Genomic DNA, 19,899 nt, shown 5'->3' with positions numbered 1-19,899 from the left:
CCCTATGGGTGTCCCTACTCACTGCCTTCTGGCTCACACAAGGGTATTTGTGCACGCTGTTCCTTCCACCCAGCGCACCATTCCTCGTTCTCCATCAGACCTCAGCCTTCACGCTCATCCTCAGGTCTTGGCTGAGCTGGCACCTCCTCCAGGAAGCCCTCTTGGATGCCGCAGGAGGGACCAGGGTCCCCTCTGGGCTCCCTCAGCGCCGGTATCTCCCACCCCAGCTCTGCTCCTGTCACAGATCCATCATCCTCCAGGATGGGAGTCTTCTCCCCACCCTAGGAACATGCATTTATTAGATGCCTACTACATGCCTGGCCCCACCTGACACTTTACCCATACCATTCCTGCGGTCATATCCATTTCAGAGAGGGAAACTGAGGCCAGAAGGAGCCACCACAGGCAGCAGAGGCCAACGTAGACATGGCCTCCAGGTGCAGCTCACATCTGCTCTTGGTTGGGGTGGGGGGGATGTCTGCTCAAGCCTTAAGGGATGGAGGTGAGGCTCAAGGAGGGTCAGCCCAGGAGTCACAGGAAGCCCCTCTAAGGTCGCCCAGGACTCTGAGTAGGAATCCTGGGAAGCAGGATTCTCCAGGCAATAATGGGGGGTTCAGAGGCATGGAGCTTGGAGACAGGTATGGAAAGTGGGACGGTGGGAGCTGATATGCCTGCCCAACCCCTCAGTTTATTAAAGCCCCGACTAGGCACAGCATCGATCTGGAGTCCTTAAGCCTGAGGGGCGCAGGGACAAAGTGAGAGAGGAAAACTTTCTGTGAGTTTTGGGGAGTGGCTAAGAGCAGGGATCCCAGCCACTAACCCCCCACCCCCAGCCCAGCAGTCCTGCCACCTCCTCCGCGGAGCGGGTCCCCAGCGTAAGGAAGGATGCCAAAGCACCCACCCGCTATCAGAGCACCGCCCCCCCTCACGGCTGGCAGAGAAGGCTGCCCCAGCCTGGCTCCGCCCCCAGGAGGTGGGGGAAGAGGTCGGGCTGGGGGCCAGGCAGGGGAGGGGACCCCACAGAGCATAACGGTCTGGAGTTTTCCAAAGTACGAGAGCGACCGGCCTGAACGGGGTGGGGCGGCGCGCCAGGCAGCAGCGGGCTCGAGCTATCCCTGGAGGGCAGCTGGGCCAGGCCGCGCGGGGCGGGGGTATGGGGGGAACCCGGGGTGGGGGGCTAGGAGACGGACAAAGGCCAGTGCAGACTGGGCCTCGAGGTGGAAGGGGGTACCGACGCACTCACCCTACGGCTCAGAAATCGGGTACCGGGCCCCACGCTGCCTCGGCCGTGCCCGCTGCAGCCCTACCCAGGGTCCGCCCGGAGCGCAGCGAGAACTCGGAGACGCCGAGGCGCAGCGAGCTCGGCCTGGGGGCGGGGCGGGGCGGGGCCAGGGGCGGGGCGGCCAGGGGGTGGGCCCGGGGAGGGGGCCCCAGAGCGAGCCTCGGGCGGGGCCCGGCCGGAAGTAGGGCGGGGGACCAGTCGGGACCCAGATCAGCGGGCACTGAAATCCTACGTGGATGGGGGTCCTGTGTCGGGGAGGCCTCCAAGGAGGTCACTGTTTCCCCGCAATGTGCACATACATGAGGGAGTGCCCCCAGTGGCACAGCTCAGGACCCTCCCTTTGGAAGCCTGATGCCAGAGGGATCCCCTACCCTGCTCCCCCTTCCCTTCCAGGAGCTGATCGTGGCCATGGCAACGGATGAAAGGGCTGGATGCTGGACAGGGCGGCAGGGAGCTCCCCAAACACACCCAAATACAGGAGGTCGAAGAAGGGGCAGAAGATCCCCTCCCAGTCTGGGTTGGATGGCAGAGGCCGCGCCCCCTACAAACACAGAAACCCACAGTGTGGGGGAGGGGCAAAGGCACAAAGAGGCTTCTCTCCTGCTGCGAGTCCAGTTGGGGTCTGGGCGGGGGGATGAACGGGGACACCGTGGCAGAGGCCTCAACCTTAGCCACAACCCTGAGGGGGCGGAGAGCGCAGGGCCAGATTGGAAACAGATGGGGCCACCGTGCCAGGCCCGAGACACCCGATCCCGAGCGGGGGGGGGGGGGGGGAGAAGGGGCGTCCCCACCCAGGCAGCCAATCCTGGCCGGCGCTGCTGCCCGGAGCGGGTTTGAAAACTCCAAGGGAGAGGCCGGGAACGCCAAGCCCCAGCGGCGTTGGGAGCTGGGGAGCTGGCGGGAAAGCGTCAGGGAAGGGTAGGGACCCTGACGGAGACATAAGGGCAGCCGCCGGGGCGGGGTGGGAGGCGTTCCCCCATCTGATCCCATCCCTGGCGAATTGGGATCAGTTCCACCATTAGTGCTCTGTACGACTCCCATAGTCTATGTGTACTGAGATCTTAGTATATTCCAAGCCCTGTGACGGCTCACATCACCCTACCATCAATCAGCCCCATCAACCAAAGGGGTTAGGGAGGAATACAGAGAAATCACCAAGGTCAGGAAGAGCAGCGATTCGAACCAATGTTTGGGTCCAGAGGCTAAGCGTCCTTACCCACAATGCTACAGAGGCCTGGAGCCAGAAAATGACAAACCACTATAAATTTAAAGCCCAGGAGGAAATGGCAGTGCTGGAGACAGACAGGCCCCAGCCTCTAGAAGTGGGACAAAGAACATGGGCTTTGATGGGCGGCACCCAGGCAGCTGCTTGAGCCCCGAGGCACCCCAGATAGGGACAGGGACGACTCACTTCCCAAGGTGGCCCATCCACGCCCTGCTATGGCTGCCTTGGCAGGTCCACCCCCCATCTCTCCCCAGCACCAAATGCATCCTCCCCTGGGTGATCTGCCCTTTCCAGTCCGGTGCCTCAGTCCCTCGCTTTGCAAAATAGAGCATATAATCCCACCTCCCCTGGCACTGGGGAGGCACTGAGCACAGAGTAAATGCTCTGTGAATGTCCGCGTGCAGACTCTCCACCTGCCCCTTCTACATGGAGCACACAGTAGGTGCTGCTAAACACGAGATGCTCCAACATCTCCCCTCCCCCACATAGCCCTAACCCTGGGAGGCCCACAGTTGGTGCTTCATGGAGGTGGGACCCCTGGCGCCACAGCACCATGTGGGAAGCACACAGGAGGTGCTCTGGGTCAACGTGGGGGTGAAACTGAGTGGCAAAACCTCCCCCAGCATGGCAGGACACACAGTGGGCCCTCAGAAAACGCCCCCAGAAGCATAGTAGGTGCTTTGCAGGCTGATGCCCAGGCAAAGGGCTCGTGCAGAATCGCTATGAAGATGAACAAAGCGGGGGAAGAGAGGACACATGGGGTGGGATGCAGCGTTAAAAGGGAGGGTCAGGGAGTGGGGAGGTGACATGAGTAAGACCTGAAGGAAGTATGGATGTTTAGGAGGAGTGACCCAGGCAGTGGGCACAGCATGTGCAAAGGCCTTGGGGCAGGACTGTGACTGGCATGGTGGAGGACAGCAAAGAGGCCCGTGTGGCTGGAGCAGAGTGGAGGAGGGGAGGGCAGGGAAGGGACAGGGGCAGGTCTTGCAGGGCCTTAGTCTACCCCGAGGGAGGTGGGAGCCCTGGAGGGCTGTGGGCAGAGGAGGACAGACTGGGGATGGGGGGAGCCGGGGTACCAGGGCAGAGGTGACTGCACAGGTTCAGACAAGCAATGAGGGGACTGATCAGGTGGAGGCAGAGAAGGGGGGCGTGCGGGAAGCATGTACATTCTGGATAGATTATGAAGGCAGAGGCAAGGACATTTTCTAAAGGACTGGCTGTAGGGTGCAAGTTAAAGAGGGTACTCAAGATGAGCACCTTGACAACTCTGGCCTGAGCCGCTTGAAGGTTAGGGCTGCCACCTCCGGGAAGCCCTCCCTGACTGCTTTGCCCACCCAGTGCCCCCGAGGGCTGATCCCGGGAGCCCACAAACGTTCAGTTGCTACGTCCTCTGTATACACCCAGGAGGCAGCTGTCCTTGGGATGGAGCATGGGGCTAGATCACGTCAGCTCCTGCAGCTGGGACATTTGGGGGGATAATTTTTTTCAAAATAACTTTTCTTCTAATTATAAAATAGGCGTGTGCAGCAGAAAATTGGGGGAAATCAGCATAAAGAAGAAAATAAAAATGGCCCACAATCCACCCCTCTCCTGGAGAGAATCTGTTAGGTCATTTTCATTCATTCTTTCCAGAAACACTTACTGAGCACCTACTGTGTGCCGGCCCACTGAGGACACAGCAGCGGAATGACAAGTACCGCACACGCGCCCCCCCCCTTCTCCCAGGGCTCAAAATAAGCAGGAGAGACAGACATTCCCAGAGAAACAAACATTGTCAATAACATAAGGCTGGAAGTACTGAGAGGCATGAAAAAGAAAATAAAATGACCTGTAAGGTTCTAGAAGCGTGGAGGGGTCTGGGGGTACCTCTCAGAACACCTGGATGAATTTGAGCAAATCAGACAGACAAACTCCTAGGGGAACAGAGTTTCAAGCAGGAGGAACAGCAAGTACAAAGGCCGAGGCTGACTGCCTCCTTCCAGTCTTTCTCCGATGTGTTTAAATGGGTACACAGAGATCACCAGTATGAAACCTTTTGCCAGGGTCCAGCCCACAGAGTTTACTGGGACCTCACTTGATCTGTAGTATAAACAGCAGAGAGACATGTCCTCAGATGAAGCTGTGACCCATCGTTTACAAGCAAAGGGTCATTCCATTGGGATGGTCACAAGCCTCTGAAACCTGCCCTGATGTGGCAGTCCCAGGTAAAACTACGCCCTGGACACCCTGGGCAGGACGTCCCACTCCCAATCCCTTCCCTGACTTCACATTTGGGGCCAAAATTTCATTTAGGGGCAACCACCAAACTCCACACCCTTGGTTTTGGGAGCAAGAGAGAAACTGGTTGGGCAGCTTCCTCCTTTCTCGGGCTCCAGGGCTCCCAGGCCCCAGGTTGCCCAACGGGGCCCCTCCCTACCCAACTCAGCATTCATGCCCCGGAGCAGCAAGCATGTGCGGACCAGCCCAGTGCCTGCCTCGCCCATACTCACATCTCAGCCCTGGCGCCGTGTCTGCCTGCCAGCCACACCGCAGCAGGCATATAGCCCGCCACAGGCACGCACCAGCTCTTCATCTGCCTTTTTCACCTTCTGGTTCCCCCAGGCCCGGCTACCATCCTCTCCTTCTGGACAAATCCAGGATGCTTTCAGGTGCAGCTGGATCCAGCAAACCTGCTCTTCCCTCTGTCCTCCCCTGCTCAGCTGATGGCAGCTCCATCCTTACAGAGGCTCAGCCTAGAAGCTGGGGGCTGACCCTGACTTCTCTTCTTCCTTCATGCTGCGCCAGTCTGGAAATACTCTCAAGTTTCCCTCCTAAATTTTTCCTGAGTTTCTTCATCTCTCTCCAGATGCCCTTCCCATCCTGTCCAGCCCCCATTAGTGCCCACCTGGACCAGTACAGTCACCTCTGCCCTGGTCCCCCAGCTCTGGCCTTTACTCCCCACAGTCTGTCCTCCCCACAGCAGCAAGAGGGTGCCTGTGAGCACCTGAGTCAGCTCCTATCCCTCCTCTGCCCACAGCCCTCCAGGGCCCCCACCTCCTTCCAGGTAAAAGCCCATGTCCTCCCTACTGCCCACAAGGCCCTGCATGACCTGCCCCATCCCCTCCCTGCCCTCCCCCCTCCCTCTCTCCCCCTCGCTCACTCTGCTCCAGACACACGGGCCTCCTCGCTGTTCCTCCAACTCCCCAGGCATGGTCCTGCCCCAGGGCCTTTGCACATGCTGGTTCCCCTGTGCCTGGAACATCTTTCCCCCACATTTTCAGGGCTGTTTCCTTCTCGCCATTCAGGTCTCCCTCAAACATTGCCTCCTCAGAGAAGCTGATCACCCCAGCTCAGGTACCACCTCCATCAGCCTTTATCACACATCCTTTCTCTGGCTTTTTTTTCCTTTTTAGCACTTATTTTCATCTGAAATTATCTATTTCTTGTTTACTGTCTAGATCTGTGATGTCCAATAAGGAACCACTAGCCGCATGTGACTAAATTAAAATGAAATAAAGTTAAAATTCAAAATCCAGTTCCTCGGTCACACATGCTGTGTTTCCGGTGTGGCTCGTGGCCACAGTATTGGCACAGACATCGCATATTTCTATCAGCGCAGAAAGTTCTGTGGACAGCTCTGATGGAGGAGGTGGGAGCCCGGAGGGCAGGGCAGGGTCGGTTTCGGCCATTGCTGGTCCTAGGGCCTGGTGTACAGTAGGTATTCAATAAATGCTTTCTAAATGAATGAAAGAGGGACTTCCCTGGTGGTCCAGTGATTAAGACTCCACGCTCCCAAAGCAGGGGGCCTGGGTTCGATCCCTGGTCAGGGAACTAGATGCCGCATGCCGCAACTAAAGATCCTGCGTGCCGTAACGAAGACACAGCAGAGCCAAATAAATAAATAAATATTATAAATAAATGAAAGAACAAACTAATGGCTAAGAGGCCTTGTGAAGTCTGGTGGGGCTGATTTGCAGGACAGGGCAGAGGTTGGCAGGCACCATCTGCAGCCACAAGTCCACAAAGCTGGGAATTGAACCTGGGTCGTCCGTCCCAGGCACCCTCTGGGAGCTGCTGCTCCGGCCCCAAGGGCAGAAATTTGTAAAAAGCTGCTCCAAGCACAGCCAGACTCCGCTCTCCAGCCAGGCGCCAACATGCTGACTCAGCCAGAGGCAGAGGGCGGAGGGGTAGTGCCCTTGCCAGGCACGGTCCCTCCAGGCTGGGCCCCCGCCAAGCCCCCCATCTCCCACCTTGGACCAGCTGTGGCTGCTTTAATGGATCTGGCCGCATTCTCTCTGTGAATGCCTCTGCGCTCACCAGGTCCCCAGTGAGGACCTGTGTGGCATTCCCCCCCAGTCCTCCCCACCTTGTCCCCTACTTCTGCCCCATCCCAATAACCCTCATTAACTCTTTCATTCAACTGGCTCACGCAGTTCTCTTAAACTAATTTACTTTAGAAACTAACTCTATAATGCAAGGCTCTAACTGCGGAGCCTTGAAAGTCACCAGAAAAAGTATTACAATGAAACTATGTACCGAATTCTTCCATTTTCCCTGGATACTGTTGCTAAGGCCAGCAGCCCAATGGGATTTGGTTATAGAGAGATTGGCAGGTGTTGGTTTTAAAAATCACCCTGCACTGGACTGAGACTTTCCCCTTGACTTGTTATGGACCAAAAGCGGAGTTGCTGCTGGTCTGTGTAGCTCTGTGCTGTCGGACGCCTCCTCCACAGGTCACCCCAAAACAACCTCATCCTGGGGGCAGGTCCCCCACTTTAGAATTCATGGCCCAGAGGAGGCAGGAGGCCTAGGTTCTCTTCCCAGCTCTGTCCCCAGGGGGCTATGTGGCCCTAAGCAAGTCCGTGCCCCTCTCAGGGCCTCTGTGTCCCCACCTGTGCAGAGGATGATTGGGTTTTCAGTGCCTGGGGCTGATTCTTGTGGGTTCAAGGCCTTTGAAGATCAGGGAAACTGAGGCACTGGCCAGAGAGGTTCCCAGGACAGGGCTTCATGCAGCTCCTGACTGACTTCCCTTGTGAGGGTGGGATCCAGTCTTGGTCACTGCTGAAACCTCAGCATCTATCCTGTGCCAGGCCCTATCCTGAGTTTGGGGGACACAGCAGGAACCAGGACAGACAAGCTCCCAGGGCTTCTCTTCTAGGGAGGGAGAGCGACATCCTTTTTAGCACTTATTTTCTTATTTTTAGCACTTATTTAGCGCTTATTTGCATAGCCATGCAAAGATAGGGGTGGGGAGGGAATTCTGAGCAGAGGACACAGCACATGCAAAGGTCCTGTGGTGAGAATGAACACACTATGTTCTAGGGAAAGAGAGGGAGATGGGATTAGAGAGGTAAGGTGGGGGGATGTCATTTGAGGAATGCACACACTGAGGCATGAACGATTATCACACTTCAGTAACAATTCTTTCACACACACACCTGCATTTATAGAGCACCTGCTGTATACCAGGCTCCAGGCTGAGCACTAGGGACACAGGATGACCCAGGCAGCTTTGGCCTGGCATCAGGAAGTTCATAGGCTATAGGGGAGGCAGATGGGGTCTCTGGCAGTTAAAAACCAGAAGTGAGATGGGGAATGCATCTGGCATGGGGGCGGGGCAGGCTTCTGGTAGGTGGTGATATCTAAGATGTGAAAGAAAAGGGGAACTGGGAGAGGAAATCTAAGTGGCACTGGACTGAATGGAAAAAGTGGGAATGGGAACCTTAGGCCAAGTCCCATCCCATAGGTGAGAAGCCTGAGGGACCGGGGGCTGCTGAGGGGTATGGGACAGCAGAGCTAGGTTCCCTGCTTGGCCCAGACTTGTTGTGTGAGCTCAGTTGCAGGCACAACCTCTCTGGGCAGCTCCCCAAGCTCTCAAGTCCTGGGTGACCACGGGGAGGGTGACATCTTTGGACAGGGGTTGGGACCTATACCCAACCCCTCCTCTCCCAAGACCTCAGAATGCTCATTAAGACCTAGTATGGGAGGGACTTCCCTGGTTGCGCAGTGGTTGAGAATCCTCCTGCCAATGCAGGGGACACGGGTTCGATCCCTGGTCCAGGAAGATCCCACATGCCGCGGAGCAACGAAGCCCGTATGCCACAACTACTGAGCCTGCGCTCTAGAGCCCGCGAGCTACAACTACTGAGCCCACATGCCACAACTACTGAAGCCTGTGCACCTAGAACCCGTGCTGCACAATAAGAGAAGCCACGGCACGGAGAAGCCCGTGCACCACAACGAAGAGTAGCTCCCGTTTGCCACAACTAGCGAAAGTCTGCACACAGCAACGAAGACCCAATGCAACAAAAATAAATAAAATAAAATAAATAAATTTATTAAAAAAAAAAAGACCTAGTATGGGGCAAAGTGCTCCAAACCAAGCTGGGCACACAGTAGGTGCTCAACGAGCACACTAGCTCCTATTCCTGGCTCTTCCCACGGGCCAGGCCTCCATGAAGCCGCTCACTGAATCACCTCAAAGATTGGTGTTATTATTCTCCCCATTTTTCAGTTGGGAAAACTGAGGCCCAGAGGCTGGGTCCATATTCTCACCACTAGAACAGAACTAGGACTTGAACCCAGGCTGGGTTCTCAACTTCTCTCCCCACGCCACTCATTCAAGCCTTGGCTTCCTCTCCTCCTGCCTGACTGGAGGTCAGCCAGTCCTGGAGTTTGTGGCATCTCGAACCCAGCCCATCTGTGATTTTGCAGCCCACACGTGGGTGGGGGCTGGCTGCCTCGTGGAAGCACAAGGATGGACCACTGGTTCCCAGATGTATCAGTTATTATGATCAATTATTAATTATTCCCCAGCAGTGGCCCCCAGCAAGCCATGCTCATTTGGGAGCCGTGATGGAGGAGGTAAAGGTTTGGGTGAGAACAGTGGTTTGGGCTCAGCAATTGTCCCCGCAGATGTCACCTCCAGGCCTTTGCATTCTCTGTTCCTCTGCTGGGAACACTCCTCCCCCTGAAACCCACATGGCTCCCTCCTTCACCACCTCTGTTCAAGTGTCACTTCTGCAGTAAGGTCTTCTGGAATGCCCTCTTTAAAATTTTGCCTCCCACTCTGGGCCCTCCCCAGTCCCCTTCTCTAATTTTTTTTTCCCCCTAGAGCAACATACCACTCTCTGACATTTGATTTTTTGTTTTTTTCCCCCTGTGCTTTGTTTATTCTCAAGCTCCCCAGCTGGAGTGCTAGCTGCAAGAGGGCAGGAGATTTGTTCTTTCAAATTCCTCCTGTTGAGGACAGGAAGCAGCTGGCACACAGCAGATGCAAACCTTTGTGGAATGGAGAGTCCCTCTTATCTGCCCCTAGAAGCAACCTCTGTTGCTGGTTTGTGTCAATCTTTGCATATCTTTCCTAAGCAGTTACAGACCAAAGGTAACACCAGAATACAGAACGTTTTTCTTTTTCTTCCGTGAAATTGTATCATCTTGCCTGTATCATTTCCCAACTTGTGTTTTTTCACAAGACACTGTATCTACAGTGTGCATACACATCCCTAGACTCTTTCTACCTGCTGTGTATAATCTTCCATTACAAGGCTGTGCCCAGTTATTACAATCCCCCGTTGATGGACACTTAGGTTGGTTCCATTTTATTTCTCGGTCTCGACCAATGCCTGTGAATCTTTGCGTCCATGCCTCCCACATCTCAATGCAGAGAGATGGGCAGCTGGGGTGTCTGCACCTTCCCTTTGGGCCTGCTAACATCACCTCTCAGAACTTATCTGAAAGACACATCCCCATGAAATGACATCTGTAGAAAGTCCTCACGGCAAAAGACTTGAAGCAACCTAAGTGCTCAACTATAGGGGACTGGTTAAACATATAACAGTGCAAGGGACCAAATAATGCCACAGAAGATTAGTATCTTTTAATATTATGAGACTAGTATTGCAGTTGTGAAAAGGAGAGAGCCAGATGTAAATTATGAAATTACTTTTAAGATACTACATTTTTAAGGGGGGGGGAACCCCAAGGTACAGAACAGATGCTACCATTTGGTTAAACAAAGGAATACAAATCTACCTACCTACTTAATGTTCACCGAAGATGTCTAGATAACTGCGCTGTCCAAAATGGTGGCCACAAGCCACACGTGGCTATTTACATTTAAATGCAATAAAATGGAATGAAATTGAAAAGTTGAGCCCTCATTTGCACTAGCCACATTTCCAATGCTCAACAGCACATGTGGCCAGAGGCTACTTTATTAGAAAGCATCAGCAGAGAGTATTTCTAACATTGCACAAAAGCTCTGCTGGACAGCGCTGATATTGAGCAAGGGCCAGCAAGCTACAACCCATGGACCAAATCTGGCCGACTGGCTGTTTGTGTCAATAAAGCTTTATTGGCACACGGCCACAGCCATTCATTCACGTATTGTCTCTGACTGCTTTCATGCTACAATGGTGGCATTGAATAGTACTGACAGAGACCACCCGCCTCACAGCAGGGCTGAAAAGATATACAATCTGGCCCTTTACAGAAAAAGTCTACCAAACCCTGTCCTAACAGGACGCTGGTGCTGCTTCTGAGGAAGGAGCCGGGAAGGGGACTGAGGATACGAGGGGAATGGTGGTAGAGAGGCTCTCCCCTGTGTATTCTTCTGTACATCCTCAGTTGTGTCTTACATATATGCATTATCTGGCCAGAAAAAAAAAATAAAAATAAAAGATGTTGCAAAGTGGCAATGCTAATTTATTCTCCTGCTGATGACGCCCAGGGGTCCCTCTCCCATCTCCACTCTGGATATCATCAAGCTTCAGACATTTTTGCCAAGTGAACGGGCAAGAAATGGATCTTGTTTTAATTTGCACCTTCTGGGCAAGAGATGGGGAATCTTTAAATATAGGATAAATGCGTGTCTACTCATCCATCAGGGAACTGGGCCCAGGGCTGGGGCTGCATTACAAGGTCTGGGATCCTTGGGGGCAGCAGTGGGCATCGAATGCCAAGCCGAGCTTCTCTGAGGCAGGCTTACCAATGGACCTGGGGCCGGCCTGGCTCCCGAGCAGGCCACAGCCCCTTGGGCAGGAGCCTGGGGACATCCTTCCTAGGGACAATTCTCAGCAGAGCGGGTGTGGGCAGGGTGGGGGGAACCTCGGGCTCCAGGCGGGAGAGAGATTATATATTCATCAGAATCTTAAACAAAAGCCCCACGGCTGCCTGTCAGCTAGGCTCTGGCTTTTATGGTAATCGGGGATGAATTACCCACAATGCCCAGCCAAGCGCAAGTGGTTCTTGGCCCAGATCCTAAACTAATTTTTATATGTTCGTGTGTATATAATTTCGTTCACTCCCTCCTGTCCCACTTCCATCATTTGTGGGAGTATCGGGGAAGGGGCAGGGGCAGAGGGAGCCCTGGGTATAAAGCAGAAGATGCTCATCAAGACCCCCACCCCCCGCCCTTGGGCCCGCCTGGCACCAGGCCCTGGGCCCAGAGCGCGTGGAAGTGGGAGGTGAGTGCCGAGCTGGAGCCAAGGGGAGCCTGGAAACCACCAAGAACTAAAGCCGGCAGCCCCGGGGGTGGAAAACACACAGAGAAGAAGGGATAGGAGCAAGGTGGGGAGGATGTGTGGGCCCATGGGTGCTGTGCCACATGCTGTATGGCCTGGGGCAAGTGCCTTAACCTCTCTGGGCTTCAGCCTCCTGGTCTGTGAACCAGGCCTCCTCTGTATCTTGAACTGGAAGTTCAGTGAATCTCAGAATTTCTGTCCCAAGAGCCCCAGTGGAGCTTGGAGCTGGCAAAGGCCCAGCCCCATCTAAACCCAAACGTGTAGCTGGCTGTGTTCTAAGTACTCTGTACATATTAACTCATTTCATTCCCTTCTGTTACCATCCCCATTATACAGATGGGGAAACTGAGGCTAAGAAAAGGATGTGCCTTGGTCAGGGGCCACTGGCTTGCTTGTAGCATGGGACACTGGCCCCAGATCATACCCACGGGCTAACTTAGGAGCCACCAGATCCAGGAGGTCCCCTCCAACACCTGCAGAGAGAACCACTCCCTTTGCCTTCTGGAAACCTTGGCGGGTGTCCTGTAACACGGGGGTCCCCATGCCTGTCCCTCCCATCCTTGCAGATGCTCAGCCCAGAGATGTAGGAGTTCTCCTTGATGCCTCTCAACCCCACCCTGCACCCACTGCTTGGCCAATCCACTGGCTCTTCCAAAAACAAAATCTCTCCAGCATCCACCCACTTCTCCCCCTTCTCTGTCTCCATCTGGTCCAGCCCCATCATTGCTCACCTGGACAAGTGCAGTCGCCCCCACCCTGGTCCCCAGCTCCTGCAGTGGCAAAAGGGCGCCTGTGGGCACCTGAGTCAGGCCCCGTCCCTCCTCTGCCCACAGCCGTCCAGGGCTCCCACCCCCCTGAGAGCAAAAAACCAAGTCCTCCCCTCAGCCCACAAGGTCCTGCACGACCTGCCCTGTCCCCTCCCTGCCCTCACCTCCTCCCTCTCTCCCCGTCACTCACTGCTCCAGCCACACAGGTCTCCACACACCAGGCATGGTCCTGTCCCTGGGCCTTTGCACGGCTCTCCCCCAGCCCCCCCACCCCAGGAACACCTTTCCTCCAGATCGCCACATAAATCACTCTCTCACCTCCTGCTGGTCTTTACTGAAATGTCACCTCCTCTGAGAGGCCTGCCTTGATTCCATAGCTAAAATAGTCCCTCCTTATCACCTACTCCTCTCCCTGGCTTCATTTTTCTTAAAGGCATGCTATAGCTCCTTAAATATTTAACCTATTTATTTGTGTACTGTTCTTCTCCCTGCTATGCTTCACAAGGACAGTACTTTTTCTTGTCTTCTTCACCACTTTATTCCCAGCACCTGGGTCAGGGCCCAGCATACAGTAGGTGCTCAATAAATATCCACTGATGAATCTCTAGATGCCCCCCAGAAGGATCCTGGGCCCAGAGGAGGCACTGTGATTATTTTCTCAACACTTAGAAGCTTTTCCTGGGGTCTAAAAGAAAATTTTAGATCTGAAACCATGGGAGGTTTCTGCAACTGGTCTGGTGGGAGCCGCCAAAGAATAAAAACATTCCTATCCTACTACACTGTTAAGTGGAAGCCTGTGCTCACTTGCTGGTGGCTGGAATGGAGATTACAGACACTCTGTAGGGTGACCAGGTGAGATCCAACGAATTCTAAAATGTGCATTCCACATAGAACCTCTTACTCATGCTTGAAGCCTATGTGTGAAAAGCACTGCAGCTCATCTCACAGGAAAGTGAAAGAGAGAGATGGGTGGGCATGACGGTCAGGAAGGGGCTGGACAAGCCAGTGGCACAGTACACAGCCCAGAAAAAGGAGATGAAGGCTCTGTACATACTGAGTCTGTTTGTGAAAAAGCACGGCACGGAAGAGTTGGGTGTAGGATGTGTGGGAAAGGAGAGAGGAGACCAACAGACCTAGAGGTACTAATCCTGAAATGACAATAACAATACTTGCTAATATTTTAAGACCATGTATTATTTGCTAGACACATATCTCACCTAATTCTCTCCATTTTACAGAAGACAAAATTGAGCCTCAGAGAGGTCAGGCCACTTACCCAAAGTCACACAGCTTGGAGGTGGCAAAGAGGGGATATGAGCACAGGTCAGCTGGGCCCAGAGCCTGACGTAGGATGAGGCGAACAAAGCTTGCTAGCAGTCGAGCTCAACACCTGGTAGACAGTAGGTGCCCAATGCCATGGAGATGCCCAAGGGCAAAGGGAGCAGAGGAAGGACTGCTCAGGTGGAAACGGTGAGAGTTACTGAGCCGTCGGTCGGATGTTTGCTGGGGAGAAGGGAGGAGGGCTTGAGCAATCAATGCAAACGTTGGAAACCGGGCATCGGGGAGCAAGGTGGCTGGCTCAGAAGAGAACAACTGGCTGCCAATCTCATTTCCTCCTGTGACAGAGATGGGCAGGGCTGGCCGGAACCCAGAGCTGGCATGAAGCCAGGGCCAGCAGGGACCTCCTCACCTGTCACCCGTTATGTGTTCATCAAGAACAAGGGGAAAGTCATAACCATACAGGGTTGGTGGCAGGAGGGAGTGTGCGTGGGCCCTTTTGGTGGGGGGAGGGGAGAGCCTGGCCCAAGGTCAGTGTGGTCCCTGGCAAACCTTTCCTCTGCTCTGCCTCAGTTGGACCAACTCACCATTCAACCTGTGTTTACAGAGAACCATATGGTATGAGGTCCAAGACCACGAGTTTGATGTGAGTTTGGTCCCAGGCTCTGCTCCTTGCTTACTCAATGACCTGAAGTAAGTCATTTCCCTTCTACGAACCTCAGTTTTCCCATCTGTAAAATGGAGTCATCACTCCCTAGCTTGGGACAAGTCACAGGCTTTAGATTCAGAGCAACCCGAGTCTGAACTGTGGCTTAACCTCCTAGCTGAGTGGTCTCTGGCAAGCAGTTTAAGCAATCTGGGTCTGCTTTTCTTTCTCTTTAACAAGGAGTTAAAGGATCCTTGTCTGAGCCCCTGGATCAAGCCATGCCTGAAGCTGGTCTATTCTAACATCAGTCTTCTCAGTTACAAGAGCTAATCAATCCATCTGCTTTTTTTAAAAAAACTAAAGTTAGTTGATTTGGGTTTCTCCTCCTTTCAAGCTGCATGCCCACTGTGCAACTGAGGATAGAGCCTCATTAGTAGCATGGCAGAAAGCTGAGGATAACCTTCAAGGTTATCCCTGCTCAACAGTCAACCTGCTGAGGGACTTCAAACAGATTCAAACCTCTGGGTCTCAGATCTTTCAGAACGCAGATGCTGGCAAGCAACACCCACACAGCATCATCCACATCTGGGACTGAGGGCAGCGCCTGCTTACTTTGCACCTACCTCGTGCCCATTGACTGGCTGCCTATTATGGACCCATTGGTCTAACATCTACCATGATCCATTCAGTGAGCACCTACTATGAGCTGGGCCCCATGAAAGACACAAGATTTAACCACTTCACCTTGAAGGCTCACAGTGACTTTGCATGGGAAATCTTTGCCCATGCTGTTCCCTCTGCCTGGAACACCATTCCCTTCTCTCTCTGCCCAAGTAACTCCTACTCAACCACCACATCCCAGATCAGCTGCCACCCCCTCCAGGAAGCCTTCTTTGACCTCCCCTCCTATTGTTCACTCTTAGAGCCTTGCATCCTCTCTCCCTCTTCCTCATCCCAGTTCCAGAGCTGACGATTTCTGTATTTCATTGAGTTTGAGTTGCATAATTATTTTATGTGTCAATAAGAAAGAAAAAATGCTACCAATTAAACTGGACATGACTTCCTTATCACACAGAATTATCATTTGAAAGCGACTGAAAGAGCTTTCTTAGACTTCTTTGGACATACACTTTGATCACCTTTCTCTCCTGAACATAAATGCAAAGTGTAAGTAAAATATATGCTTCAAGTTTTTCTAAACCACCTCTGTGTTCCAAGTCCACCTCTTCTGAATTGCTTTTCACCCCAGTGCTGCTGATTTGGGCTTCTGCACGTGGCACCAGTCCCTGTGCGGCCAGGCCCCAGGCACCTAGCATTTCCCATGGGTGGCTGCCCCAAGATTTCCCTCCAAGCCTCTGACACCCGCACTAAGGGATCCATGGAAGGTACTGATAATGCATGGAAGGCTCCCACCCACCCTCGAGTGGCCCAAGCACTGTGGTTTTGTCAACTAACATTTTAGGGGCCGCAGTGGTCAAGACAGGAATAACCCATCTGCCTAAAACTACCTGGCACACAGCAGGAGCTCAAAAAATATTACTGGGATGACGAGCAAATAGCTGAGTCTGATTTCACAGTAAATGAGAGTTCAGAGAGGTTGGGCAAAAGCCATGAAGTCACAAAGCAAAGTAAGAGGTAAGGGCAGATTCAAATCCAGGATCCCTGGCTTTGTCCCAGTCTACCTGCCAACAGCACTTACAATGTATTTTTCTAAAATGGGGCAGGGCGGGGACCCCAGCCAACATCTTGACTAAGAGAACTCAACCTCACAGGAGCCTTTAAATACACAGCATAAAAAAAAAAAAAAGATAAAAATGAACTTATTTATAAAACAGAAACAGACTTACAGGTATCGAAAACAAACTTATGGAGTGGCACTGACATATATACACTACTAAATGTAAAATACATAGCCAGTGGGAAGCAGCCGCATAGCACAGGGAGATCAGCTCCGTGCTTTGTGACCACCTAGAGAGGTGGGATAGGGAGGGTGGGAGGGAGACGCAAGAGGGAGGAGATATGGGGATATATGTATACATATAGCTGATTCACTTTGTTATATGGCACAAACTAACACAACATTGTAAAGCAATTATACTCCAATAAAGATGTTAAAAAAAAAAAAAAAACAGAACAAACTTATGGTTACCAAAGGGGAAACGTGGGGGGAGGGATAAATCAGGACCTTAGGATGAACATACACATACTACTATATATAAGATAGATAAGCAAAAAGGACCAACTGTATAGTACAGGGAACTCTACTCAATATTCTGTAATATCCTATATGAGAAAAGAATCTGAAAAAGAATAAATATATGTACAACAGAATCACTGTGCTGTACACCTGAAACTAACACAACATTGTAAATCAACTACACTCCAATAAAATTTTAAATAAACAAAGAGGGTCAATCTATACATAAATTAGGAGGAAGTGACAGATGTGAAGTGCTTAGAGAGCAAGCTGCGCCCCAGCCAGGCCACCCAGCCGCTGTGCAACATCTAGCTGTGTGACACTGGGCAAACGACTCAACCTCTCTGGGCCTCAGTTTCTCCACCTGCCAAATGGGTATGAGTCCCTGCCTCACAGAGCTACCATGAAGATTAAACCTATGAAAAGTCTGCCTTCAAACTCTATCCCAAATCTCCCCACTTCTCCCCCATCTTCTGTCTCCACCTGTTCCACCCCACCATCCTGCTGGGACCAGTACAGTCTCCTCTGCCCTGTGCCCCCCACTCCCACCGTCTAGCCTCCCTGCAGCAGCCAAAGGGCTCCTGTGAGTGCCTGAGTCAGGTACCCACCTCCCTCCTCTGGGTAAAAGCCCAAGTCCTCTCTGCCTGTGCTCTTACATGACCTGCCCCCACCCCTGTCCCCTCCCTGCCCTCCCCTCCTCCCTCTCTCCCCCTCGCTCACTCTGCTCCAGCCACACGGGCCTCCTCGATGTTCCTCCAACACGCCAGGCACGGTGCTGCCTTTGCACAGGCTGTGCCCTCTGCCCAGAACATTCTCCCCCGACACAGCCACTTGGCTTCCTCCCTCACCTCCATCAGAGTTTTACTCAAATTGTCAACTCCTCAATAAAAAGCCGTCCCTAAAACCCCATTTAAAATGATGGCCCTGGGGGCTTCCCTGATGGCACAGTGGTTGAGAGTCTGCCTGCCGATGCAGGGGACACGGGTTCGTGCCCCGGTCTGGGAGGATCCCACGTGCCGCGGAGCGGCTGGGCCCGTGAGCCATGGCCGCTGAGCCTGCACGTCCGGAGCCTGTGCTCCACAATGGGAGCGGCCACAACAGTGAGAGGCCCGCGTACCACAAAAAAAAAAAAACCAAAAACATAAACGACAGCCCTCATCCCTCCACTCACGTATCCCTTTTTCTCTTTTACTGTGTTCTCTTATCACCACCTGACATGACACATATTTTGCTTATTACCTCTTCCTGATCAGAACGTGAGCCCCACAAAGGCATACACTTCTTCCCCACCGGGCCCCAGCAGAGACCCACCACACAGTAGGTGCCCGGATGACAAGGCACAGATGTGGGGAGGCGGCAGCCACAGCTGAACCAGCCGCCGGTCCTCCAGGGCTGGCTGACGGAGGAAGCAAATCCACGCCTCCTCCGGGGGGCCCTTCCTGTCCCCATTTCTGAGCTATCCCTGGACTCTGCCCTCTGCCCCCTTTCCTGAGCCTCCAGCCAACACCTGCTGAGAAAATGCAGGAAGCAGGGGCGGCCTCCGTAGTGCCTGTGGCCTGGGATGGGCATGTTCCTCCGGGCAGTTTAATCCCTGCCCCGTTGGAAGGGAGGCCCCAGAGGTTGAGCCAGCACCTCCAAGCCAAACAAACAGATTGACTCGAGAAGCATCCATCTCCCTGATCCCGCTGCCAGGAAGAGGTGCCACTCTGGAAGGTGCCTGATGACTATTTAGGGAATAGATGTATTATGTAGGGGCGCCGTGTCACCCTCACTCTGAGCCCAGCAGTAAGGCTTCACCCTTGCTAACTCATCGGATCCTCCCAAGGACCCTGGGAGGGTGGGGTCATCATTTTCCCTGTTTTACAGATGGGGACACTGAGGCCGGGAGGTGAAATCACAGCAGACGAGGAATAGAGCTGGGACTCGAACCCAAGCCATCTGGTCCTAGAGTCTGGTTCTTAACCACTAATCTACATGGTCTCAATGAATACAAGTATAAAACATGGCAGGAAAACAGCTGCAACACCTACGGACCATTTGCTGTGTCCTTGGCCTGGTGGGGGAGGGGGAAACAGCGAGTGTACCTTATGCCTCAGCCACCCTCTAACAATCTGGTAACATGCCCCATTCTACAGATGAGGAAAACTGAGTCCCCGAGGGAGGAAGTGATTTCCTGAAGGTTCCCAGAAGCGGCAGTGCCCAGACCTGGCACCAAATTCACTCCATCCTTCCCTGGGATGGGTAATGGAGGCCGTTTCAGAGGTGGCCCGAGTGCTATAACGAGGTCGGCTCACATCTCAAGAACACCCACTGTGTGCTGGCCCGAGTGAAAAACCATCAGGGGTCTTATTTCCAGGTGGGTATACTGAGGCTCAGAGAACTTCAGCCATGTGCCTGAGTCCCGAGATGTCCCCATTTCACAGACTGGTGAACCGAGGCCCAGAGAAGTTGCTCCACGTGCCTGAGGCCACATAGCCAGCAAGAGGCAGCCCTGGGACTCGGACCCAGGGCTTCCTGACCAGACTTGGAACTGTGGGCTGGCGTGAGCCTGCAGTGGAAGCTCTCGGCTCTGCAAACCAGATACCCCTTGGCCGCGATGGAGGATCAGGATCCACAGGGACACACAGTGCGAAACCCCAAATGACAAGTGTCAGGATGGAAACAGCCTGTGGGTGGCTGGGCTTCTTCAGGCGTAAAAATGGGGGGGGGGGAACACCTAACACCAACTGTATTTTTAAAAATCCCACAGCAATAAAGAGGCTGGACCGTCAGCACGGCATCACGTCCGTGGGCAGGCAGAAGCCCCAGAATGCAGGGACACGGCTATTTTAAAGGGGCTATTTCTGGAGGCCGAGGTGAGAACATGGGGGCGGGAGGAAGGATCAGGAGCAGCGCTGGGTGGCCCGAACTGGCCGACTGCAGGGGGAGGGGGAGAGGCGAGTGAAAAGGGAGAACTCGGGAGCCACCTGCTTGGTTGGTGCCAATGCAGGCGCTGCCACCA

General features: G+C 53.5%; 1 protein-coding gene across 8 annotated transcripts in view; it reads right to left on the bottom strand.

Annotated features, from left to right (window-relative positions):
* Positions 1 to 19,899, bottom strand: part of PTPRS (protein tyrosine phosphatase receptor type S) — a 102,617-nt gene that overhangs the window by 69,617 nt on the left and 13,101 nt on the right. The window contains exon 1 of one of the 8 annotated variants that reach the window (XM_060094395.1): positions 1,244 to 1,358. The exons of the other annotated variants lie outside the window; for them this stretch is intronic. The gene's annotated coding sequence lies outside the window, so the exon portion shown is untranslated. Of the gene's footprint in view, positions 1 to 1,243; positions 1,359 to 19,899 lie in introns of those variants that run through there. 8 annotated transcript variants of the gene reach the window in all.

This window comes from Mesoplodon densirostris, chromosome 3 (genome assembly GCF_025265405.1).
Source record: "Mesoplodon densirostris isolate mMesDen1 chromosome 3, mMesDen1 primary haplotype, whole genome shotgun sequence".
In the NCBI taxonomy this organism is placed as follows: domain Eukaryota; kingdom Metazoa; phylum Chordata; class Mammalia; order Artiodactyla; family Ziphiidae; genus Mesoplodon; species Mesoplodon densirostris.
This window is presented reverse-complemented; position numbering and strand designations above follow the sequence as displayed.